This window comes from Cryptotermes secundus, unplaced genomic scaffold, assembly GCF_002891405.2.
Source record: "Cryptotermes secundus unplaced genomic scaffold, Csec_1.0 scaffold815, whole genome shotgun sequence".
NCBI lineage: Eukaryota > Metazoa > Arthropoda > Insecta > Blattodea > Kalotermitidae > Cryptotermes > Cryptotermes secundus.
Genome location: NW_019733329.1, coordinates 110,745 through 123,148, shown reverse-complemented (window position 1 = coordinate 123,148; position 12,404 = coordinate 110,745). Strand labels below are relative to the sequence as shown.

Sequence of the window (12,404 nt, the reverse complement as noted above, 5' to 3'; positions counted from 1 at the left end):
GCTCTGGGGTTTACTCAGCCTCTAATAGAAATGAGTACCAGGTGTAATGCCGTAGAATTTCGGCAAGGGTTTTTGTAACTTTTAGGTATTAAGTTATCTTGGGTTCACAGTAGAGAAGTAGACCAAGGGTTAATGTTTGTAGTAGAATGCAGGAAGTGGCAACGTTAGTAAAAAATTGTCACATTGCATAGACTGCTGATTCACGCGGCAAACGGCTGTACGGCCAAGGCGTACAGAGTGCCGACTCAGCGAGACGGCCTGAGCACATCCAACCCTCTTTACCGAGACGACCAACGAGAGACGGACCTTTGGGGGAGAATTCGTTCTCTTAAGAGGCGGAGCTTACCCCAAAGACACTAGTCAGCAGAGGAAAAGTTATAAAGTTGTTAACACTACTTGAGGAGCTATCTTTCGGAATCCACAACGATGAACCAATAGTCTATCATTGAATCTTTTGATCAATCTATATCAATCAATTTATACACATCAATCTATCTGAGTGTACAAATGTAAGGGAGTAGCCAGCCAGAGCCATGGTCGTGCCAGACCAAGTGAGGGGACACCATCAGCTTCCTGCACCAAGTAAGTCGAACTGTTCATATCAGTCATGGATATACAGTGTGATATTAATAAAGTGTCATGTTACAGGGTTAGGGCAGAGAGCGTAGGCCCTGAGTGGTGACGTAGGAATTACCTCGAGAGCTAGGGATGGTGAACCCAAGTGTAGTTTCCTCTAAATTACAATGTGTACGTAACCGGCCACTGTCGACCATGAAAGTGAGATGTATGTAAGTGTATATATTAGTAGACGAGAGTAGACCAAGTAAGGGGGATGCGTGTGTTAATGACTTACCCCACAGTCGCACCCTCTATTTCCCCGATGTCCCGTACATCTCCCAGGTTAGAAATAGTGTGAACTCACAGCCAAGAGGTAGCTAACGAGACAAGTACCAAGTGTTTAGCCTTGCATCTGGACATTCCCCAAGGACGCAACGGCATGGATGGCGGAAGAGGTGGAGAGATTCCTTCACGCCCCCCTTCACGTCATAACATATGGTGGCAGCGGTGGGATACCTCCACGCCCCCTGTCACCACGGCATAACACCAGGAATTAAATAATTTTCCTGGGGAGAAAAGCGCGGCCGGCGCGTAGGGCTGACAACCTTACCGCTATCTTTGAGCCGATTGTCTAGATAATGTGGGAGCCTCAACGTCTCACAACCCTATGGGCCTTCATGGCCTGTTACAGGGATAGCTTTACTTTTTTTACTTAACATAATCGGACAGTCTACTAATCAGCTGGTCCTATTAACAACTGTGCAGTACGAAAACATGAACATGCGACTTGCTAGACGGTATTTAAGGGTCTTCCCAGAAGGTGAAAGATAAGTGGGAGGGCACCGACAGAGATGACTGAAAGATGCATAGAATGATTTACGAGATCTGAAAGTGAAGTGGTGGATGCGGAAGACAAATAATCGGGATAATGGGCATATAAGGAGGCCAAAGTGTATTATAGTGTCGAAAAGCCAGAAAGTAAGAGGTTGGTGTAGTGTGCTATATGTCAGTGTTGCACTGACAGTAAATCCATTGAAGTGGTTACGTGACTTAGGTTTAAACATGGCCGTAAGTGCTCTAGAACTGTGAAGCAACACTGGGAGGAAGGGCAGTTTGCTGGCGAGCATAAGGGCGGATAAAGTGAACAGCAGTACGAAGTTGGTGAAGAATTCTAGGTCCTTCAATTTTTAAAAAGGTAATGATGGAATACATGATGTCCAAACCACGCGTGACCGGCGTCTGTATCTTTGGCATTAAAAGGAGCTGTAGTTGTGTTTGACGGTGCCTACGACAGGCTATAACTCGGCGAACACGAATCTCACGCAATGACCTGAACAACTAAGTAGGCCCTCGGAAAGCTGACAGTCACTCAGCCGGTCAAGAAATTCCCCATCGTTTGTGAAATCCTAAAGTTCTTAATGTTACCTGTCCACATCATCATAACCTTTCTCAATAATAACAATTTTAGTATTATCCTCTCATCCAGGGTTGGTGAGAGAACACAGTCGTTACAAGCGGCCCACTGGGGTGACGCGATTTTGAGGAAGGGGAACACATTTTACATGCTCATTACTTTCCCATATACTTATGACGTATATAGAGCCACATGAGAATACACTGAGATGGAAAATAAAGAAGTCCTCAATATTCTGAGACCCCCGAATATGAAAAATGATTTTCGGAATGCTGTCTGTCTGTCTGTCTGTCTATAAGGATGTCCCTCTCGCTGATATCTAGACAGACGTAAGTATTATGGTCATTTTAGACGTGATGCCTTGTAGTTTGGTAGACAGGTGCCAAATTACACGACGTCACATCGCTTTACTCTGCTGTGCTGTGCGAGCACTATTTTCTCATGATTATATCTACCAGTAACGGATTTCTGTCTGCATTAAAAAACAGTAATGATCAATATCGAAAAATAAATTGTAGAAGAACTTTCTCGTAACTGTTTGTTATGTCAATCTAAATGTAATTTTATAGAAGAACTAAAAAGGAAGGGTAAACATGTCTCTTATTTTCCAAATTGTCCATCCTTTTTAGCTTCCTCAAACAACGTTTCGCACACTGGATGCGTTTCCGCCTATAATGCAAAGGGAAACAAGTTCCTAATCACTTGAGGCCGTAAAAAGGTAAAGCTATCCCTGTAACAGGCCGTGGAGGCCCATATGATTGTGAGACGTCGAGGCCCCCACACTACACACTCTGCTCACAGATGGCGGTGAGGTGGTGCCGTTAGTAAGAAGTATTATTATTTTTTATTGCTAGTGGGGTGGGACTAAGTCCCTTGTACTGCGGCCACTTCTGGGCTATTGTACTATCCCCAGATGAGAGGTGAGGGTGATTGTGGAGCAACTGGAATGAAGATTGGCAGGAGAAACCGAAGTACTCGGAGAAAACCTGCCCCAGCGCCACTTTGTCCACCACAAATCCCACTTGACCAGACCCGGTATCGAACCCGGGCCGCCGCGGTGGAAAGCCAGTGACTAACCGCTTGAGCTATGGCGCGGCCCTAGTAAGAAGTAAGTCTACATAACTAGGATAGTGATGGTGCATAGTGATTTCCACTATGTCTAGCTCTCTCTAACGGGTTCAAACTTACATACTGTGGCAACAGCAGCCTCGGGAATGCGTCGTCATCAGATAGTGACGCGGGTCGTTACGTCATCATTCTGAAGTTTTTTAATTGCACATTATGAGAACCAAACTTGGACAGGACATGTGTTCCGTAAGGTTGCCTGCTCAACATATGACGTACCCTTGAAGAGTGTTCCTCAAGCCGGGCCCTCGTCTTCTTGAAAAAAAAAAAGAATTTACCGGGCCTCGGTCTGACAAAGGTTGAGAACCCTGCCCTAGAAGATGTTATAGACAATGAATGGGATTTACATCTGATGTCGGATACATTCGTAGTTTCCGAACAGAATGCACAATGTCCGAAATTACAGTCATGTTCATTGCTGTATACAATTCAAGGGAACATTATAGGGTTATGGTTAAATTAAAAAGAAACTAAGTTACTTTATATGTATTGTAGCGTGTAGAGCCATTGCTGTGCGACGGCCGCGACATAGGCGAATATAACAGATCAGTTTCTAGGCAACGGCTCGGTAAGCACGTTCCCGCAGCAATGTATCGACGCGCAACAATAGAGGTGGTCTTGGTAATGGAGTATTTCTGCGTAGTCCGTGCCGAGGAGTTGTAAGGAAGTCAATTGGGACAACCTTGTCAGCTTTGTACAGTAGTCTGTGAAGAGACGACTTCATCGCGTGAAACTGAAGAATCTCCGCTGTTAGAAGCCGTTGCCAGGGAACGACCAGAAAACACTTGGCGGATACTGTGGTGATTTGTGAATTGTGGAGATTAGCGGTGACGCTGTAATTGCTTGTAGTTCCGAGTCGTGTGTGTAAGTTGTCAACAGATCCATTCACCAATCCAAACCCCGTCTATAGTTACCTCTTTACATGTGACAGTTATGTAACTAAACAGAGGGATTAAAACGAGTGGATTCTTAGACCACGATGTTGGAAACAAGCAAGGAAAAGCAGAGAACATTAAACTTGGACATAAAATAAATAAGAAGCGACATGTAGAACGTATGCCGTTGTTCCACAAAACGTTTTACATATGGGTGGTGTTGTGTATATATAAAGCGAAAAACCCTGGAAGCGCTAGTCGCTAAAAGCCCAGGCGGCGAGAAGCGACAAGGAATATCTCCCATGGCGACTTTCCCTTGGAGGTAGATAGGACCTCAACATCAGCCTATCATATATAGCACTTCCCCCGCCCCTCCTTGACCCCTTCAACTTACCACTTAGAAACCGCAGGGCATCTAAGCCAGCCGGTAAAATAATACGAAATGTACAAATGTGTAATACATACGCGCAACTTCAAACATGTGAGATGCGAAACGATGAGTCTATACAGTGGTCACTGGCAGGTTTGCCAACTTACAATGGCGCATGAAATATTATTACGGAAAACTGAATTACCATGGAACTCAGTCACAAAGTGTGGCTATATTTGTTTTCTTGAGCTTTCTACCCTTTGTGACGGAAAAAAGGTGGATTTATGAGATAATATTCTCTGTCTGTAGACTGTCTCTGTTGTAGAGTCAGAGCTCCTGTCTACTAATCCAGAGGTCCCGGGTTCGATCCCCGGCGCTACCAGATTTTCTGAGAAATAGTGGGTCTGGAACGGGGTCCACTCAGCCACGTAAGGATAACGGAGGAGCTGTTTCAAGGAAACAGTGGATCCGGTCTAGAACACCAAGATTAACGGCCGTGTGGATCCGTTGCGCTGACCACGTGACACGTTCTATAAGCAAAAGTTGGCACTAACTTCGCTCGGTCGATATAGTTCGCTTGCGGACTACAGGCCACGGAGATTTTTATTCCCTGTCTGTGTGTTTGTGTGTGTCCCATTTGACAGATTTTTTATGAAACATATATTAATGTTATTACGCCACTAATAAGAACATGGAGGGTGTGCGAAGTTGTCAGATGGGGGACTCTAGGGTTACTATGGGGTCCTGACACGACGCACGGTAATATCCCTTGGACAAACTTGCAATTCTGTTGAGGCAATGCATTTTTGTAAAGTAGGCAATAACGACAAGTAAGTCGAGTGAAGAACTTCTATAGTTGCTAGATTCATGATGATGTGTAACGAACTATTGGCGCTAGGCATGTGATATTTTGTACAGAGACAAGGCATAGACATAAGTATACAATGCTTAAGACATTTTACTTGTAAGTTAACGGAACACGCATACCACAAGAGGAATCCATCAAATACCTAGGCCTTCACCTGGACCGGCGGTTGACCTGGCTCACACATATTCTCGCTAAAAGAAAACAACTGGACATCAAATTTAGTCAGATGCATTGGCTACTTGGCAGAAAGTCAGAACTGTCTACCGAAAATAAACTCCTAGTTTACAAGACAATATTGAAGCCTATTTGGACTTACGGCGCACCATTATGGGGAACTGCAAGTACATCCAATATAGAAATGTTACAGAGGTTTAAAAACAAAGCACTTCGCGCTATAGGCAATGCACCGCGGTACGTCCCAAACAGACTACTACATGCCGATCTAGGCATATCCACAGTACGGGAAGAAACCACAAACATCAGCCGCAAATACAAACACAAGATAACAGCACATCCAAATGAACTGGCAACCACACTACTAAACGATGCAGACGAGCCCAGAAGACCGAAAAGGCATAAACCAAACGACCTAACGACGCGCTTCATATAAATGCAATACACAAAATAACAAAGTCACATCCGAAATAGATCCGTAGAGAATGCTCACTGGAGCATTACTCTCCCCGATATGCTCTCTCCTAGTATTTAAGCTTAAGATTAAGTCTCACCTAGGATGTACTTACAGCCCATAATGGGACTGAGTGTACAAATATATGAAGATAGAAAAAAAACTTGTAAGTCAAGAGTTCAAGAGTTACAAAGACGGATAAGACAAAGTAATTAGGCTGTGAAAATAAGACTTCAAGGTGAATTTGAACTGACAGTGAGACTGATAAAAATTCATTACCAGGATACGGCTAGTGAAGACTGAGACCCATAGTGCGTGTTTAACGGTGAACTGTAAAATGTGGGAATAGCGACAGCTTGTAGCTCCGAGTGGTATGTATAAGTTTTCAATAAATCCAATCATCCAATCCAAAACCCGTCTATAAGTAATGCCCCACCCCCAAATCGTGATATGTCTCATATACCGTTCTTACCCCAGATGACTTGCCTAGCTGTAATGTATTTTACAGCCAGATCAGATCATGTTTAACATATAAATATTTGTGAGCTGTGCTCTGAAATGTAAGAAATGACGTTAGCAAGTGAATACAGAAATCAATTCACTAAAAGCAACACATATATATGTATTAATATATATATGAAGTGCTCTGACAATGCAAATTTAAATGTGCTCGAACGAAATGTGATGACGGCAGCCGGAAAATATGGAGACGGTCTTACAAAGACCGCTCGCTCGGTCCCAATTTTTGCTGTACACGCTGTTTATTCGCACCACATACAAGTTACTTAGCCTACAACTGCAACATACATGTCTCAGATATGTACACAGTTCTATACTTAGCTCGGGTATACAAGCAGCTGCGCGACTGCCAGACAAGTGAGACAGAGAGATCNTAACCCGTTAGTGTACCGACTGAGCTAGGTATCGAGTTGGGTCGGGTAAATTGCTGTTGGTCCTCGTCAACAGTCATTATTCGGTTTTCGGACTTTATCCATCGTCTTGGTTTTAAGATAACTAAGAAAAACACGACGTTTCGGAAACTGGAGGTGTTTCCGTCCTCAGGTGAGGGAAAACACCTATTCTATTGGGTCCCTTAGAAAGAGCTAGCCTCAATCACTGGGTCCAGTGAGGACGGAAACAGATCCAGTTTCCGAAACGTCGTGTTTTTCTTAGTTATCTTAAAACCAAGACGATGGATAAAGTCCGAAAACCGAATAATGACTGTTGACGAGGACCAACAGCAATTTACCCGACCCAACTCGATACCTAGCTCAGTCGGTACACTAACGGGTTATAGCCTAGACTGCCGAGGAATCGGGATTCGATTCCCGACAAAGGCAAATATTTCTCTGTTCACAGGTCCCAAACCGGTTCTAATGCCCACCCAAAGGGTAAAAGATAAAGTTGTCCCTGTGCTTAATTAATTAAGCACTACGCCATGAAGACGTATGGGGGAGTGAATGTATAGATCCACATTTTCTTGACCTCGGAATTTGTTGGTGGTTAGGGGTCAACTTCACGCCCCTGCCGCTTTATCCCCGGGGAAAGAGCCCCCGGTACCCATTGGATAGGAGGCTGGGTGGACCCCAAAGCCAGTATGGAAGATTTCGAGAATAGAAAATTCTTGACCCTTCCGTGACTCGAACTCCGACCCCTCGGTCGTCGAGCCCGTAGTCAGTCTAGACTTGTATTCGGGAGGTACTCTGCTCGAACCTCGAACGAAACACCAGATATCGTGTGTGTAGTACTTCGCGGTTTTCTCAGTCTCTTCGAGCGAATCCTGCAATATTTTCGGCACCTCGGTGGCTTCCTACCAAGTTCTTTCCAATTCACTGTCCACCGATCATCCTACCATTCGATGCTATATAGTCCAGAATTGTTAGCGTCGTAAAGTAAATAACAAACGCAGCTTTAACTTTTACATGAACATCGAATTACATACAACGTAGAAACGGCAGTTACCTACGGGGATGCAGTTTGATGATCCATGCGACATCTATCCGGCAAATGTGAAATCATTTGGTGACCAAGTCGATTCTGCCATCTATGGACAACTCGATTGAATTAAATGAAATGCATGTAAGAGATATGTAATGTCGAGAAAACGACGTGTGCCCCAACCCCCACCAAAACTGATACCAATGTGTGGCCAGACAACACAGCTTGTGAAGCGAATAGTCATGGATTCAGCGTCCAGCATTCGCCATTGCAGAGGCCTCTTGGGTTATCCAACTTCCTCTTAAATTATTATTGAAGTAAAACCCCTAATTTTCTCACCCTTAGTGACTAGATTACTGGACGAGCAGAGTTGTAAAAAATTTCACTATAAACAAACATTCTTAATTGTATGCATCCTTTTATGTGTCATATATAGGATATATAGTGTGTATATTGGGGGCAGTCTGCACAAGAATATTGCTGAAAAACAAAACAGACTCTGTTGTATTAACATTCCTTCTATTTTGCTGTTGCTTTTCAGGAATATTCTTGTGTAGACTGCCCACATTATACCTATTATATATTCTATGTAAACAAATATGTTATATTCCACTGAATAATATATGGCTACTATTTTACAATGTCCAAAATTTATAGGTGTGGGGGTTTGTCTTACATTTATGGCCTCCCAAATTCAGAATTTACTTATTAATGGTTAACTTGAACACTTTTAGAATTAGAGGATTTAAATTTCTCACGGTGATGATTATATCCAAGAAGACAGAATTCTTCATTAAATTTCTGTGGTTATGATAAGTTATAAAATATACTAGTGCACATAACCACCATCAAGTTGAAACAAAAAAATGGAAATTTTAATGTAGGTATGCTACGAAGAATTCAAAGGAACTTGTTATTTTCTCTATAAAACAAAGTAAACATAAAATAAAGTATCCTTCCTCTGGCTAGCACAATCTTCTCAGTTACAAGACCAAGTAGTTCAGAGAAAGCCCATCATTTTGAAGGAACATATTGCTTCCTTCTTCATGGTTGAATTGTAAGCCAAGCAAGTAACCAGCACAAGCAAGTGGAAGACCCTGCTAAGATTGTCACTTGCATGTCTCCTCCTGTTGATTTCTTGGTTGGCTTACTCTTCACAGCCTTTCCAAGGCAGCAGCGATCATGGTGGTGTCCAAACATGCTGACTCTTTGAGCCTAATTACAGCTGACAAATACATCTTACCTGAGATATTCACTGTCTGTAGTCATACCAATTTTCAGTCCAAGAGAATCCTGCTTCATGCATGGAGTACAACACATCTGGAAAGATGGCACACTTCAGTAACATCAAAACTGTGCTGCATTACAAAGGCACTGCTCACATACCAGAATACTGCATCTGTATCCACTATGATTACATCAGTGTTCCCTGCCATGAGATTTCAAAATGACTGATAATTTTCCAAGTTACAAAATTTACAGTATGGGTGTGAAACTTGGTCTCTGACATTAAGGAAGGAACATAGACTGAGGGTGTTTGAGAACAGGGTGTTGAGGAGAATATTTTGACTGAAGAGAGATGAAGTGACAGGAGGCTGGAGAAAACTGCATAATGAGGAGCATCATAACTTGTACTCTTTTATTGTTCCTTGCATCCTGTTGTGTACTAGACGAATGTTAAAGTTAATCTACCGACCACACAACACGTTTTTTATTTACTGCCACACTACATGTTTCGACCTCAGGAGGTCATCATCAGGTGTACGAACACAATTTCACAATCACACGCAATCACTTCCTTTCTCCACTAATTTCCATCCTGTATCCTGTTCAGATTCACGCTCAAATAATATGTATAAGTTCTTCTTATACCATATAAGTTAAAAATATATAAGTTAAAAAGCTCTTCTTATAAAATACAAGTTAAAAATACCAATGTCAAAAATTAAGATTTAAAATTCAAAATTCAGTTCCCTGTAGCCAGTTACGTTATTATCACTTGTTTAGAAAGTTCGTGAAAAATAAACTTCACTCGTCACATTGACTGCCCTTTCACTTTTTGAAGGTCTTGTCGTTCTTCGGCGTCCTCTGATGTGGGATCTGTTACGTTCCTTGTCGTTCCTTGTACTCTTCTTCAAGTGTAATTAGAATGATCAAGTCAAGGACGAAGAGGTCGGCAGGTGGGGGAGCACGAATGGGGGAGAAGAGGAATGCATATAGGATATTGGTGGGAAAGCCAGAAGGAGAGAGACCACTGGGAAGACCAAGACGTAGGTGGGTGGACAATACTAAAATGGATCTGAGAGAGATAGGATGGGATGGTATGGATTGGATTGATCTGGCTCAGGATAGGGACAGATGGAAGGCTCTTGTGAACATGATAATGACCCTTTGGGTTCCGCAAAATGCTGGAAGTTCTTGAGTAGCTACTCAATTGCTGGCTCCTCAAGAAGGGCTCAGCTCCATGAGTGAGTTCCTCTCATCTCAACCAAAATAGAATTGCATAAAAATTTATTATTATATGATTGTCCCATACCTGACTCCTACTCTCTAGAATAATTTATTTTCATTGACAATATAACAAATGCATTTAAAACATTTCTTATTCTTCTGCCTTGATGGGTTAGGTTCTCTAGTCTATTCCCACTTACTGCTAATTCTGAAATTGTGAATTTTGTAGACAGTTGGTAGGACTGCTAGGAAGGGGCATGAGCCAGATGCAAGGCTGCGGCCTACACAGGACAACATAAACAGAGAACAAATGTAGAGACACAGACATGCCTCAGTTGGGTAACAAGCAAATATATTTCTTTAACATAATTATTTGATTCTGTATTACATAATATGTCTATAAGTTGTCTGTAAATGGTTATAACAATGTATTTAGATATTTACACCTTAATTATATTTGTCTTTTGAATACATGTCTAAGCTGATCTTATAAAGGATATATGAATGTAAAAAAGGTTAATTCAAAGTCAATAAGAGAATAATGTTAATTTTTGTGTTTTACTTAAATGAAGTGGGGCACATGGTACCATAGTTAGTTGAGGCACTATACTAAAAGCTGGAAGATCGTGGGTTCCATTCCCAATGAGGTCACTGGAGTTTTCAACTGACCTAATCCTTCCAGCCGCACTATGGCCCTAGGATCGACCCAGCCTCTAACAGAAATGAGTACCAAGAATCTTCATGGGGGTAAAGGTGCAGCCAGGGTGTAAGGCTGACAACCTCACCACCATTTTGAGCTGACTGTCTAGAAAATATGGGAGCCTCGACATCTCACAACCATATGGGCCTCCACGGCCTGTTACAGGGATAACTTTACTTTTTTATTTTATGCTTCTTGCATCTGATAATCTAGCAGTGGAGGTATGAATTTCGGGATTCGAGGATGATGATGATTATGATGTTGACTGAAGTGGTAAACAATGTCTGACAACAAGGGAGGGGGCAAACCTGACAAGTGCCTCCTTCTGCAGGATTTTTTGGAAAAAAATAACATTGAAGAAAGATAGAAATATACCAAATACTTGTATTAATACTACGATTTAAACAAATTTTTAAAAATAACGCTTTCATCCACAGTACCCAAGAGCAGTTATATAAAAAGTATGAAACGGCTTAATGTAAATTTGAACGCAAATTTTCTTCCACTCCCCCTTCCATAAAATAGAATTCTGGAGCTGCCCATGCCAGATGCCCATTGATGAAGATAGAGATATACTGAGCACTTCTAGGATACCCGTTTTTGAAGGCCAAATTTATTCTTCTTATCCTGTTAGATATTATTATTATTATTATTATTATCATCATCATCATCATCATTATTGCTATTCATAGTGGTGTGAGACTGAGCCCACTTCGTACTGCGGCCACTATTGGCCTATTGTACATGAGCCCCAGATGATGGATGACTGTGATTGTGGAGCAATTGGTGGAATGAAGATTGTCAGGGGAAACCGAAGTACTCGGAGAAAACCTGCTCCAGTGCCACTTTGTCCACCACAAATCCGACCCGTGCTCGAACCCGGGCCCCCGCAGTAGGAAGCGAGGGACTGACCGCCTAAGCTATGACACGGCATTTGTTAAATACTTACTACACAAACAAACTGTTTAAAAACGTATTATTTAATTTAACCCGAAATCTTACGTCTTGGGCATGGGATGAATTCACTTCGTCCAAGATACTTCACAGACAACCAAAACTGTGTGACAGTAACAAAAGTCTGGTGTTGGCCCCCAGATGGGGCTTGTGACCAAGATATACTGACAGGACTGTCAGTCGGTTGTAACATAACTTTCAATTTTACTTTGGCCTACAACACTTACCATATCAACTCGTGATAATGAAGACCGATATAGTCTCTGAAACGCCGGCCACTAACTCCCAAAGATCATTGAGATACGTAACTGCTAACTCCACAGTAATATGCCTAATCTTTGCACTTTCGTGTATATTAAATTAAAAAGTAAAACTTTGAGGTTATGTCCAGTAATTGTCATACACATACCACTCTGTTGCATAATTATTAATCTCAAATTACTAATCACAGTTATTAATATTCTGCACTTGGTAGTATTTTACTTTGTCCCTTGCTCGGGCTTTGTAGTACGCGGGAAGCAAG

At 42.1% G+C, this 12,404-nt stretch overlaps 1 long non-coding RNA gene across 1 annotated transcript in view; it reads right to left on the bottom strand.

Annotated features, from left to right (window-relative positions):
- Positions 1-12,404, bottom strand: part of LOC117282599 — a 129,866-nt gene extending 117,462 nt beyond the window's left edge. Inside the window, exons 1-2 of the long non-coding RNA XR_004513401.1 lie at positions 12,109-12,404; positions 9,020-9,096 (exon numbers count right to left, since the gene is read on the bottom strand). This is a non-coding gene — a long non-coding RNA (uncharacterized LOC117282599). The remainder of the gene's footprint in view (positions 1-9,019; positions 9,097-12,108) is intronic.